At 43.9% G+C, this 15,032-nt stretch overlaps 1 protein-coding gene across 1 annotated transcript in view; it reads left to right on the top strand.

The window, feature by feature from the left end:
* Positions 1 to 15,032, top strand: part of LOC105482128 (SH2 domain containing 4A) — an 82,972-nt gene that overhangs the window by 21,643 nt on the left and 46,297 nt on the right. The gene's annotated exons all lie outside the window — the stretch shown is intronic.

Genomic DNA, 15,032 nt, shown 5'->3' with positions numbered 1-15,032 from the left:
TGTGATCCTTACAATAACATGAACTAGAGACATTTGTCCATTTTACAGCTGGGGAAACTGAGGCTAGGTGTGGTTGAGCAACCTGCCCAAGGTCTTATTCCAACCGAGGTCTGCAGGACCCCCAGGCTATTCCTTAAATATTAACTATTAACTCCTTAACTCTTAACTCTCGTATTTGGTTGTGTCTTTAATATGAGGGCTATGAAGAAGCTTTTTATGAAGGGCTACAAATATGAGGCTCAAAATATTTAAGAAGAAAAAATTCTAAATTTGGTTTTTCCTCTCAGGATCAGCCCTGGGCATGCTTCCCACATCCTCAGTGAGGCCTCCATGCCTCCCCAGGCATGCTTTGCACTCAGCATGCGTAACACCAGACTCCCCCAACACGGCTCCCTTTTCCACACCCATAAAACCAAGAACAATAGCTCAACAACAAGAAAGCTAGAACAACAAGAAAGCTCCTTCCAGAGTATTAATTATGGAGCTGAGTGTGGTTGCTCACATTTGTAATCTCAGTGCTTTTGGAGGCTGAGGCAGGAGGATCCCTTTTGAGGCCAGGAGTTTCAGACAAGCCTGGGCACAATCCTGTAGAGATAGTGAGACCCCCATGTCTACAAAAAATAAAATAAAAATAGCCAAGCATGGTGGTTTATGCCTGTAGTCCTAGCAACTCAGGAGGCTGAGGCAGGAGGATCGATTGAGCCCAGGAATTTGAGGCTGCAGTGAGCTCTGATTATACCACTGTACTGTAGCCTGGGCGACCGAGTGATACCCTGACTCTTAAGAAAAAAAGAAAGTTTTAAGTGTGTATGCTTATCTCTGTGCTTGAATTACAGTACTTTTTTAGATCTTTTTTTTCAAAAGTAGGACAGAAGATTAAAATGGAAATTAAAATAGATACCACAGTTATTATTCTTTAACCATCTCATAAATATTATATTGAGAGTGGCACTGTTCCATTCCTTAGGTGCCTGCTAAACTGTCATATGGAAGGAGATGGGGGCAGTGGAGAAAGAAACAATTAGATACAAGGAATACAGAAATAGATGGGTGACAGGTTTTTATATTTCTGCTTTTTATCTTTCCCTGTGTCAGAGAAGATGCTGTCAGGGGCTCCTGTGATATTTGCTGAAGTTCACTGTGACAGCGGGCCACGCAGCGAGGAAGCTGATCTTCACAGCTAGTGTGAGCATTTAAAGAGGTGTCTGCTACCTCTTAGACAATTGACTCGATGGTACATTTACATTTTTATTGTAAGTTCTGTATATGTCACTATAGTGGCCTGAATATTTATCCCCCGAAATTCATGTCCACCTAGAACCTCAGAATGTGAGCTTATTTGGAAATAGATCTTTCCAGATGTAATTAAAGTAAAGGATCTCAAGATGAGATCGCCCTGGATTTAGGGTGGACCCTAAATCCCACGACAGGTGTCCTTATAAGAGGAGAGCCAAGGGAAATGTGAGAGAGAGTGTACTAGTCTGTTTTCACGCTGCTGATAAAGACGTACCCGAGATTGGGCAGTTGACAAAAGAAAGAGGCTTACTGGACTAGTTGGGGAGGCCTCACAGTCACTGTGGAACGTGAAGGGCACGTCTAACATGGCAGCAGACAAGAGAAGAGAGCTTGTGCAGGGAAATTCCCCTTTATAAAACCATCAGATCTCATGAGACCCACTCACTATCACAAGAACACCGTGGGGAAGACCCGCCCCCATGATTCAACCGCCCCCCACCAGCTTCCTTCCACAATACATGGGAATTGTGGGAGTTGTAATTCAAGAGGAGATTTGGGTGGGGACACAACCAAGCCCTATCAGACAGAAACACTGGGAAGAAGGCCGAGTGAAGAAAGAGGCAGAAAGTGGAGTTATGCTGCCACAAGATGGGAGCCACCAGGAGCTGGAAGAGGGAGCACAGCCCTGCCCAGCCTTGATTTCTGACTCTAGCCTCCAGAACTGTGAGAGAGTAAATATCTGTTGTTTTAGGCCACCAAGTTTATGGCCATTCCTTGCAGCAGCCCTGCATAGTGAATGCAGTTACTTCTCATTGACTTTCTCAGAAATGTTTCATTATGCTACCCTAATTATTAAATAGTTATTAAAATGGAGAAGCAACCATTTTAGAGAGACAGACCTGCTTTCTGGAAAACCAAAAAAAAAGTTGAATCCTGCATCCCTCACCTCCTCGTGCTGTAGCTTTTAGCTCTTGAGTTTCTCCCGCTATAAAAAGGGGATAAACCATCTATTTGTTAGGCAGAATAATGGCAAATATATCCACACTTAGATCTCTAGGACCCACGAACACGTTACTTTACGTGGAACAGGGGACTCTGCCTCTGGGACCGAGGTTAAGGACCTTGAGATGGAAGATTATCTTCGAATATCCAGGCAGGCCCAGCTAATCGCATGAGTCCTTAAAGCAGAGACTCTTTCCTGGTTGAGGTCAGAGGGAGATGTGGCTATAGGATAATGACAAGAGACATGTGATGTTCCTGGCTTTGATGATGGAGGAAGAGACCATGCATGAAACAAGGAATGGAAGCAGCTTCTAGAAGTTGGAAGAGGCAAGGAATCGGATTCTCCTTGAGTCTATGGAAGGCACGCAGCTCTGCTGACACCTTGATGTTGGCCTAGGGTTGGGTCTCTGACCTACCGAAATGTATCCTAATTTGTGTTGTTCAAAAGCACTGAGTTTATTATAATTTGTTACAGCAGCAGTGGAAAACCAATACAATCTGCTAGGATTTTGTGATGAGTAAGTGAGGTATTGTATTAATCAGGGTTCTCTAGAGGGACAGGACTGATAGGATAAACGTATATATGAAAGGGAGTTTATTAAGGAGTATTGACTCACACGATCACAAAGTAAAGTCCCACAACAGGCCATCTGCAAGCTGAGGAGCCAGGAAGCTGGTCCAAGTCCCCAAACCTCAAAAGTAGGGAAGCCAACAGTGCAGCCTTCAGTCTGTGGCTGAAGGCCTGAGAGCCCCTGGCAAACCACCGGCATACATCCAAGAGTCCAAAAGCTGAAGAACTTGGAGTTCGATGTTTGAGGGCAGGAAGCATCTAGCACAGGAGAAGGATGGAGGCTGGAAGACTCAGCAGGTCTAGTCCTTCCATGTTCCTCTTCCTGCTTTTATCCTAGCCATGCTGGCAGCTAATTAGATGGTGCCCACCCAGATTGAGGGTGGGTCTGCCTTTCCCAGTCCACTGACTCAAATGTGAATCTCCTCTGGCAACACCCTCGCAGACACACCCAGGAACAATACTTTGCATTCTTCAATCCATCAAGTTGACACTCACTATTAACCATCACAGATATTAAATACTGAGCACTTATCTCAGTGCCTCCAAACACATATCAGATATTTAGTTAGCTCACTTTCCTCTTCCCTATACATTTTATTATTTTTTTTCTTTTTGAGGCAGGGTCTCACTCTCCCCCAAGGGTGGAGTGTAGTGGCACAATCATAGCTCACTGCTGCCTTGAACTCCTGGGCTCAAGCAATACTCCCTCAGCCTCTCTAGTAGCTAGAACTACAGGCACAGGCCGCCACCCCAAGCTAATTTTAACAATTATTTATAGTGATGGGATCTTGCTGCATTGCCCAGGCTGGTCTTAAACTCCTGGTCTCAGGTGATCCTCCCACCTCAGCTGCCCAAAGTTCTGGGAGTACAGGTGTAAGCCACTGTGGCCGGCCCTTATATATTTTTCTTAGCTTAAATATATTGACAGTGAGGAGAGGATCCCAAGGTTGACTGATTTACTCATAACATATTTTGAGTACCCAATAGGTGCTAAGTATTGAAGTTATGATACTGGAGTAAAACAGCATCACTGCTCTCATGACGTTTTAGTTGGGGAGGGAGAGGGAGACATCACATAACATATAATTTCAAACAGTAACAAGTGCTGCGACATGAGGGATAGGTTTCTCTTCACACCAGTTACATTAGCACTTGGGCAGCTCCATGAAGCCAAGGATGGCTTTGCAGAGGACATAGCCCCTAGGGCTGGCAGTTCCAGCTGAGGAACAGTGTGGCAAAGGCTCCATAGCTGACGGGAAAGCGGGCTTTGGAGGAGCCAAAGGGGCCAGTGTGACTGGAGTGCAGAAGCAGGGAAAGCATTGTGGGGGGAGGGCAGGGCCAGACAAGACAGGGTCTTGGGGGCGACTTACGTGTTTTGACTCTTTTCAAGAACAATTGGAAATTGTCAGTGATTATCGAGCAAGGGGTTGAGCTGATCAGGTTTATATTTTGAAAACGAGGGATCATTCTTGCATCAGGGAGGGTGGAGGAACAAGGTAGCATGACCAGGTTTCTAAGCTTAGATGCCTGGGAGAATGAGGTGTCATCAGGATGGACAGGTGTGTCTGGAGGAAGAGCTGATGTTAAAGGAGAAGATTATTCTAGTTGAGATGCATCAGGATTTCCCAGGCTACTTGCAGCAGTAGTCGTGGTGGATACACGCTGATTTTTTTCTTTTTCTTTTTCTTGTTTTTGAGACAGGGGCTGGCTCTATCACCCAGGCTGAAATACAGTGACACAATCATAAGCTCTCTGTAGCCTCCAACTCCTGGGCTCAGGTTATCCTTCAGCCTCAGCCTCCTGAGTAGCTAGGACTACAGGCACATGCGTGGCTAGTTTTTAAATTTTTTGTAGAGACAGAGTTTCACTGTGTTGCCCAGGCTGGTCTTGAACTCTTGGGTTCGAGTGATCCTCCTGTCTCAGCCTCCCAGAGTGCTGGAATTACAGGTGTGAGCCACTGCACCCAGCCAGGCTGATCTTATACATGTGATTTAGAGTTCACAACACTTTTTCTCATCGAGTTATGTCTTTTCACAACACTCCTGTGAAACAGACAATACATTACCATTTCTTTTGTACAGATGAAGAAACAAATGTTCGAAGAGATTAAGTGATTAACCCCAAAATTACAGTTAGAATGCCCTCATTTTTGTATGTCTACTTTAATCTCCACTCTCATTGTAACTGTGATGTATTTAAAACAGAATGCATCACTGCCCCCAGGCCTTCTCCTTTAGAAGGGAACTCTGGTTTCTGGTGAGAAACCAAGACTGGAGCTTTAGGACGCATCCCACGTGTTTCCAAAATGCAATTCAGATTTTTGCACAGTAAGGATTAAAGATTTCCAAATTTCTGCTATAATTTATTTTAACTCTAATATCTAAAAGCATATTGTCATGTCTTCAAAATTGCATTGTATACACAAGGCCCAACATCTGTTATAAAAAAAATCTTCAAGCAGTTTTTATTGAAGTTAGTGACCATAATCCTTATCTGAGTAACTCTGGGGGGATTTAAAGAACAATCAGTCTTCCAGGATTATCAACAATATCCAAGGGAAATCAGCTATAAATTTATTAAAGTAAAGCTGTCTTGTTAGATTTGTAGTAAATTTCCAATGAAAGATCATCACTAGAGTCCAGGTGCTGTGACTCACGCCTGTAATCTCTGCACTTTGGGAGGCCGAGGCAGATGGATCACTTGAAGCCAGGAGTTCAACACCAGTTCAACATGGCAAAACCCTGTCTCTACAAAAAACACAAAAATTAGTCAGGCATGGTGGCGTGCACCTATAGTCCCAGCTGCTTGGGAGGCTGAGATGGGAGATCACTTTAGCTGGGCAGGCGGAAGTTGCAGTGAGCTATGATCACGCCACTCTACTCCAGCCTGGGTGACAGAGCAAAACCCTGTCTTAAAAAAAAAAAAAAAAAGATCGTCACTAGAAACTGTGCCCCATTTTCCAATAAAATACTCCAGACCTGAATCAGAATGCACTTCTTACCAGTCTGATCTAAAATCTCCCGAGGGCTGTGGAGAATGGGTGAAAATTAAATTCAACCCAAATATTGATGTGTATTCAGCATTGTAGACTCTCTTGTGGAGGAGTCAGTTTCTTTTAGGAGGTAGTGCTTCTGGTTAACAGGGACCCTTTTTATTTGTACTGATCTATCAGTTGCTGCCTGAAGAAGTCCAAATAATGGAAAAATATCGGGGTTGGGCTTGGGCATGAGAGTATTCAGTCTTATGCACGTCAGGGTACACTGGATTTCTGCATTTGTATCAGTAGTGTTTTTTCAACTCTGCTGTGATTATCTCATGGAAGGAAGGATTGACGCAAACATGTAGTCAGAGTCCCCTTTGAGCTTATGTAGAACTTGGGGTAAATCCTACAGTTACTTCTTCATTATCCTTCCTCTTTACTCACTAGTATTTTGAATAGGATGAAATCAGGTTAATAGGATGCCGAGGCCAGCCTCGAGGGAAGAAAGCAATACGTGGTAAGAGGATAGCTGGGAACCCGGATGCTATTTGGTGAAACAGACAGATTTGCCTTAGTGCTGGTCATTGATAGTGGTTAGATATAGGTAGCCCCGTACACATTTGGAGAGATATACATTCGCGATGTTACTTCATCCTCACAACTGTAGGTGTGAAACAGGTATTTTTATTCCTGTTCCGAGTGGGGAGATCAGGGCAATGGTTTGATTCCCAGGTGGAGCTGGGTCTTCCACCTTATTCAGGTCCTTCTTGTTATCTGCCCCAGGGAAGGTAGTCTCGTCTGCATCTTAATGATCACACTGCTGGGATTAGAGTTTTTGGGCTTTTCCCCTCCACTAGCAGTGATACTTTAGACCAGATATTCTTGGCTTTAAATTAAACAGAAAAGCTTTTTCCTTAGGAAAACATGGAGAAGGGGAAAGAGGAGGGAGTCGGGTTTGGACAAACAGACAGGATTAAATCTACCTTCCTGGACACCTTGAGCCAGTCTCATTCACCTGGGTGGTGTTTTTGCAGAGCTCACAGCTCTAGCACGCTGCTCCTGTCTGTGTGCCTTGGATTTTTAGAGCAGCTTCTCTGCCCTGCACTGCGAGAGGGTTGCGTCTGTACTGCTGGGTTTGTTACCTATGCTGACTGTGCAAATCTCATAACCCTCTAGAACCTCTGTTTTTGCATCTGTCAAAACGGGGAATTAAAACCAGGTGTGGTGGCTCATGCCTGCAATCCCAGCACTTTCGGAGGCCAAGGTGGGTAGATTACTTGTGCCCAGGATTTCGAGACCAGCCCTGGCAACATAGCAAGACACTGTCCCTACAGAAATAAAAATAAAAAAATAGCAGGACATGGTGGTGCACACCTGTAGTCCCAGCTACTCCAGTGGCCAAGGAGAGAGGATCGCTTGTTCCTGGGAGATTGAGGCGTCAGTGAGCTGTGGTCACACCATTGCACTCTAGGCTTGGCGACAGAGAGAGACTCTGTCTCAAACAAGCAAAAACTGGGAATTTAAAAAGACTTGCCTTGTTTATGTCATGGGTTTTTGGTGAAAAAAAAAGTTGACATAGTAAAAAATGACATGAGATAATATGTTTGGAAATTCTTTGAAAACTGCAAATCCCAGTACAAATCTAAGGGGTTATTTTAACTAGGAACACTAGAGATTGCCCCTCCCCTGTGTGACCGCCTCCTACCCAGGGGCTGCACACTTCAGTGCCCAGCGCTGTTGGGCTGCATCTCTGAGCAAATATCCATCAAGGTTTAATCTGTGTAATGACAGGCATTACGGCGCCACGAGGGAGGCATAAGACAAGGTTTTCATCTTTCAAGAGTCTCAGGCCCTGAAAAGAGCGGTAGTGAGTGCTCTGTAGGGCAGGATTGAATCCCATTCCAGGAGGCCAGTGGCCTGTTCACTGGTTTGTGGAAGGCAGGGCTGGAGGGCGTGGCAGAGAAACGCAGAGAGGCCTGGGGGAAAGGACTCTGCAGTCCTGGCCGGTGAAATGTCATGGGTAAGAAAGTGCAAAGCCTCGTGTGTCCGGGAGGGAGGATGCAGGGGAACAGTCTGATGGGGGTAAAGGGCTTTGACTGGGATGCAGAAAGGTAAGTCTGAGGAGATGCTAACAGGACACCTTATGGAAGAAGAGTCAGGCTTGTTCCATGTATTAGTTTTCATCATGACTTACCCTAGTACCCATGTATTGTCTCCCAGCTCCTCAGGTGGGAAATCTGACATAGCAGGACTGGGTTCTCTGATTAGGGTCTTATGAGGCTGAAATCAAGATGTCAGCCATGATGGGCTCTCATCTGGAGGCCCTGGAGAAGAATGTGCTTCCAGGTGTATTCACGTCGTTGGCCAAATGAACCAGCGGAAGGCCCTGATTGGTTACTGGGCATCAACCAGGGGCCAATCTTTGTACCTGGAGCCGCCTGCATTCCTTATGCTTTCCAGGTGGTCCCTCAAGCAATGGCAGATTGAGTCCTTCTCCTGCTTAAAAACTCTCTCTGACTTCCTCTTCTGCTGTCTCTCTCTGACTCCAGCTGGAGAAAGTTCTCTGCTTTTGAAGAGCACCTGTGATTAGAATGGGCCCACAGTTAATCCTGGATAATCTCATTTTAAGGTCCATAGCTAGTAATTAATGTCTGAGGAATAACAGATTTACAAGTTCCAGATTAGGGCGTGGGTATCTTTTAAAGCCATGACACCTACCACACCCCTGTAGGCTGTCGGGTCAGTAGTACAGGCCTGCCACCCCTTATCCAATACATCTGGACCCAGACGTGCTTTAGATTTCAGCTTTTTTCCAGATTTTATAAAAGAAATACTGAGCAGGTACTATGTAATATATAATGCCTCCCAGCAAGGTCTGGGGCAATACTCTGTAAACAAATGCTGTAAATACTGTAAATAGCCTCATGTTCAAGTTAGGATCCTCCCTGATATGAGTTACATATTTTCAGAGCTTTTTGGATTTTAGAATTGTTGATAAGGGAGGGTGGGCCTCCAGTCCATTTTTGAGCTATGGTAATATAATGAGAGCAAGTGGTCAAAAGAACTGGATTTTCATTTTGACTTTGTCTCTGCAGGACTTTTGTTTTCGTAATCTATAAAATGAGAGACTTTTAAATTGTTTAGTGACGATAGAGCCCAGGTGCAGGTACTTCCAGTGCTGCCCCTGGGAGAGACATCACTAATCAATCGCAGCACTCTCTCCTGATGAGCCAGGACAGGACCTCACATCCTTGTCAACAGGGCTGCAGGCAGCCAAATGGAGCCCTAGGAGTTAACGGCACAGATGGACTCTGTTTGCTGAGATGATTTCTCAGAAGTTTCAGTCTAGCTCTAAACATGCAGATCTTAAAGCAACAGTCGATGCCTGTACAACAGGAAGAATGTTTTTTCCTGTCACTACTGGCTGTTAAGGAGGGTTGCCATACTGTTTCAAGGAATAAGCCACACCACAAGGTCTAGACTTTTGTATTCGAGCAGCAGTTAGGCAGGGGTGTGATAGGCAAAGCCGGTGGTATGTGGCAAGGTCAACTCAATTTTATTTCTGTAAATAAGGCACAAACGATGTATTCTTTGGACAAGTGGCATTCCTCTCCTGAGCTGGTTTTCACTGCAGCCCTCCCCTCCAAGACTCAAAACATATCTTTTGGTCCGCCTGGGTAACAGCTAATCTTCTCACATACAAAAATGTAGAGAGCTGTACCTTCCTGCCATGCAACAGTTTCTATAGTTTTAACCAGAACACCAAACCACCCAATCTGTAGGTTTGCGTTTGGATATGATTTTATACCAACGTAACCCAAGTTATATCTTCATTAGTAAATGGCTTCATTCAAGGAGATCCCTTACAGAACAAGGGAAGACTTGCCCCAGTTCTAAGAGTGAAGAGTTTCTGCTTCACCCTGAGAGCCATGACAAGCAAATCTTGAGAATCTGAGAATTGTTTGGTGGCTGCTACAGGCTTTGGAAACCTTAAGGTCCAGGCTCAGAGTATCTTTCTACACGTGCATGACAGTCTTTACAAAAGATTTTCTAAGGATACATTTTTGTTGGTTTAAAATTTTTATTATACCAAAAAAATATCCAAAAGTAAGACGGCCTGAATAAGTACCAGATACCTGGAAACCATAGCACCAACACAGTAGAAGATCTCTAGTTAGGGAATGGAAGTTTCAGTCCTTACAGGCAGCTCTGAGACTTGGGGCAGTATCCTGTAAGGCAGGAGCCTGTATCCCTGGGGTACCACTGGTCTGTGATCTGTTAGGAACCGGGCCACATGGCAGGAGGTGAGCAGCAGGCAAGCAAGCGAGCATTACTCCCTGGGCCCTGCCTCCTGTTAGATCATCAGCAGCATTAGATTCTCATAGGAGCACAAACCCTATTGTGAACTGCGCATGTGAGGGATCTAGGCTGTGTGCTTCTTATGAGAATGTAATGCCTGATGATCTGTCACTGCCTCCATTACCCTCGGATGGGACTTTATAGTTGAAGGAAAGCAAGCCACCGATTCTGCATTGTGAATTATGATGAGTTTGTAATAATAATAGAAATAAAGTACACAATAAATGTAATGCACTTGAATCATCCCAAAGCCATCCCTCTGGCGCCCCCTATCTGTGGAAAAATTGTCTTCCACAAAATCGGTCCCCGATGCCAAAAAGCGGGGGACTGGGGATCAGTTTCTTCTGTAGATGTTAAATTTAGCAACACTGACCCTTTACAAAGGAAGCTGATAAAATGTATAAATAGGAGAAAGCAGCTTGCCCAGTATTGTCTGATGGAAGCAGCAACAATTGCCTCCTGAAGTCCTTGAATTACAGGATGCCGTTCTCTCACCCCCAACCCACATCCTCTGGCAAGTATGTAGAGCAATAAAAGATGTTCTTATCAGGAGCCCAGGCTTGGTCCTTCCCATTCTTCAGATGAAGAGTTGGAGGCCAAAGAAGGCTGTCTGGCTGCGTTTTCCAAGCTGAGGAGGCTGAAGTAACATCTAGATTAGAACTGAGTATATGGTTTTTATTCTGCAAAGCTGTTGCCTTCTGCAAAATCGCTGGCTTGTCCTTATTTTTTGGCAGTGGTGATGCAGCTGAGGAACCTCTGAAGTGATGCTCTGCTTAATACCGAGTCAGTGTTGTGGTTCTCCATGGATCACAGCGAACACGCAGGGTTACTGGGTGCCTACACTGAACTGGAGGTGCTGGGGAATAGCTGGGTTTCTCTGTCCTTCTGCCACGTTTTGAGACATGCAGGTTCAGAGCAGATGCCATTCCCAGTTAACGATGAATGTCATGGGGAGTTAATGGGACTCAGAGAAAAAGACAGTGGCGTGCTGTGTGAACAGACTCACCCTACCTAGGGGAGTTTGGGTATGAACTGCGAGTCCCCTGCAGCTGAAGAGACCCTTAGGGGACCCTCTGTGTGGACAGCCATCTAAATGCAGTGATGTCCCCCGCCCCCAGTCAGAGTCATTCCGCGCCTGGTTGGGAGAATGGCAGATTCTGCCAACTCAAAGATAAGCTCCTCTGTGTTTCTCCGCTTGTATGTAATTTTTAGGCTTGGAACTCATTAATCAGTACCAACTGTCCTTGCCCCTGAAGAGGACCTTGAATGAAACTATATCTGCTCACTTTTAGATTTTATCTCCAGAGAATTCTTCATTATTTTTACAGAAATGGCCTTCAGAGTGGGCCACAGTGCAAAACAGGAGCTAAAAAAAATTACAACCAAACATCTGGGATTCAAAGCATTACACACACAAAAGAAGAAGACCTTGTAGCTGGCAGATTAAAGAGCCTTGAGCAAAAGTCTTCCTTGTGATATATTCTTTAACCAGGTGGAGTTACAAATGAGGCCTCTTACCTCTCCACCTCCACCACACAGGCACACACATGCCACACATTGCATGCATACATGCGCACACAACACACATATGCATGCTTTCCACACTGCCCCAAGGCTCTGATACCTGTTTTTAAGTCTGTCATTTTTCTATAACAACTAATGATCACAAAACCATGCCACTAAAACGTCCATTTTAGTTGTAAACTTGACACTAAAACTATGGTGGTTTTTAGTTGTTTGTGTGTGTGTTTTTTTAGAAACAGGATCTTGCTGTGTCACCCAGGCTCGAGTACAGTGGTGCAATAATGACTCACTACAGCCTCAAACTCCTGGGCTCAGGTGATCCTCCTGCCTCAGCCTCCCAAGAAGCTGGGACTACAGATGCATGCTCCCAAGCCCAGCTAATTTTTTATTCGTTGTAGAGACAGTGGTCTCACCATGTTGCCCAGGCTGGTCTTGAACTTCTGGCCTCAAGTGATCCTCTTGCCCCTGCCTCCCAAAGTGCTGAGATTACAGTTCACTTCTATTTTTAAGTGTTATTGTAACTCATAGTGTTATGTTTCCATGAGTAGAGAACAGTTAAGTAGCTACCTGTAAAATGATTTTAAGATATAATATGAAGCTTCCACTTAGATTTTCCTTCTTCTATACCTTTCTTTCAAACTAAAATTAAGAGTGCTGTCCACTCTGAAATGATCAGTTCTCTAAAACTGGGCTTCAGTGGTTTGCCTTGATAAAGGAGAGATTCGGAAGAGAGTTACTGAGATCCGAACAAGTCTTCAAAAGAATAGAAAAGAATATGCTGAATTATTTCTGGGATTCTCATTCATCTCAAAGTGCTATTGCATAGCAACAAAAGTTCTGGGTTTTCTGTCACTTGTGCCTCAGGTTAAGGGGGAAAAGCAGTATTAGCAGCATAACGCTTTCATGTGATTTAAGCGGAGGTGAGTACTGAGCTTGGTGAGTAGGCTGGGTCGCGAAGTGTGCACCCCACCCCAGAGTAGATACCTCATGCCTGGGGTTAGTGGAACCAGCGTGGCATTGCCTGATTCCTGGCTGCAGACAGCCATGTCACCAGTCTCTGGGAGGCAAGGGGGTTCACACCTTAGATCAAGGACCACCATGGTAAGTAGAGAACATGTGCTTCCGAAACACAAGCTAGAATTTTGAGGCTTAAATTGGATATAGAGACGAAAGAGGAATAATCCTATTCCAAGCTAGGAGTCATTTGCCTTGACGTATATTCCATTCTAGTACACATGAAGGAAGCATTTCAATGTAATTTTTATGAGAGATAAAGCATTTTACATGCCAGGTAAAAACAGATAATGAATTAATTGTGCATATCTTATTAATTCAAGAGTGGAGCCCTAATCAGAGGGCTACACAATTCCCCAAGTAGTTTCTGCATAACTGTAATAGAATTTCATGGTAGGTAATTTGTAGAATAAAATCTTATATAAGATAGAATCACGAAATACTAGCACCTTAAAATTCACTTAAGCTGTTGTGCTTCTTAAAAGCAAACAAATAATCAAAATTTCTAAAATGAAAAGCTTAATATAAATTAGAAAAGAGAAAAACAGATTTCTAGTCATAAGTGTTTACTCAACTTAATTTTGTTACCAACTTCATAGTGTATAACTTCATTGCAGGAGATATTTGCATTGATTCACTTATTGAACTCATTAAAAGTAGTATGCTAGAATCCTGAGTCGGGAGACGTGTTGACCACTTCAAGGTCAGTCGTTCAATCTCTCTGAGGCTAAGTTTCCCAATCTATAAAAGAGACGTTAAAGTAGCTACATGTCATTGGGTTAATGTGAGAATCAAATGAAATAATACACATAAAAGTGTTTTGTAAAGGATGTATGATATGAATATCGTTTTCTATTATTGTTATTATTATTTCTTGAGACAGAGTCTCACTCTCTACCTCCAACATTCAAGTGATTCTCCTGCCTCAGACTCCTGAGTAGTTGGCATTACAGGTGCCTATCGCCACGCCCGGCTAACTTTTGTATTTTTAGTAGAGACGGGGCTTCACCATGTTGGCCAGGCTCGTCTCGAACTCATGACCTCAAGTGATCTGCCCACCTTGGCCTCCCAAAGTGTTGGGATTACAGGCGTGAGACACTGCCCCCGTCTATTATTTTTCTATTATTATTTGTAGTTCTATGTTCCATTTCATCAGGACTTCCTGTATCAATCATTTTTTAAATCATGTTTTTAAGACTCTTTGAATATTTTCTAAACAATCCTTTATTATTTTATGTTTACACTTTATATTTCACAATTCCTTTATTTCTCTTGCTTGTCTTTTACTTCTTCATGGATCCTGTTTCAGTCATCTCCTTGGGTGAGAATGTAAGAGTGGCCTTTGAAACTCTCTCACCTGTGAACGCTTTGCCCTAGCAACTTACACCAGCTCTGCATCACTGCATTTTCCAAAGATGTTACTGCCCAGTTCTGTTGTTTGTGCGTTGCTTAATGGTGTTTTAGGGGATGGTGCAATAGGAGTGAGCATGTTGTTCATCTAATATGACTGACGTTCTGTGCTCTAACATGCTCAAAATAAACTTGGACACCAAAGACAATGTTTTTAGTTGTTGTTGTTCTTTATTGTTTCATTTTGGTTTTGAGACAGAGTCTTACTCTGTCTCCCAGGCTGGAATGCAGTGGCGAGATCGTGGCTCACTGCAATCCTGACCTCCCCAGGCTCGGGTGATTCTCCCACCTCAGCCTCCTGAGTAGCTGGAACTGCAGGCACACACCACCACACCCAGGTAACTTTTGTATTTTCTGTAAAGACAGGGTTTCACCGTGTTGCCCAGGCTGGTCTCAAACTCCTGGGTGCAAACGATCTTCCTGACTTGGCCTCCCCAAGTGCTGGGATTACAGGTCTGAGCCACTGCAGCAGCTGACAATGTTTAGTGAAAGATGTGCCATAAAATCTCACATCATGTTAGAGTCTGCTGTACTTTCAAGTCGGGGCATTCAGTAGTCTCTGCATGGATTTTGCTTGGAACAATATTAGAAAATAAGGAAAAGATTTGCTCGGGTCTCCATTGTCCTCATTCATGTGTCAGTAAAATCACTCTACATGGAGTTTGTACCATATTTTTAGCAATAAAATTTATTGTCCCGCTTTTTATCTTGTTAGTCTCCTTGGCCTTAGGAAAATCTCTCCTCTCTCTATTATTATGCTTTTTAACTTTATTGAAGCAGAGTTCCATTATTTTGCCTCTCCCGTTATTTTTGAAGCAAAAAGCTAAATCCCTGTATGCTCGGAAACTTAATATTATAGTCATCATTGGGAAATTGCCTTTTTGTTTAAAATGGCTGAAAAGAGGTTGGTCTGATTATTTCAATGACCTGGTTGGC

Source organism: Macaca nemestrina, chromosome 8, assembly GCF_043159975.1.
Source record: "Macaca nemestrina isolate mMacNem1 chromosome 8, mMacNem.hap1, whole genome shotgun sequence".
Lineage (NCBI taxonomy): Eukaryota > Metazoa > Chordata > Mammalia > Primates > Cercopithecidae > Macaca > Macaca nemestrina.
The sequence above is the reverse complement of the archived record's forward strand: the minus strand, read 5'-3'. Positions and strand labels throughout refer to the sequence as shown.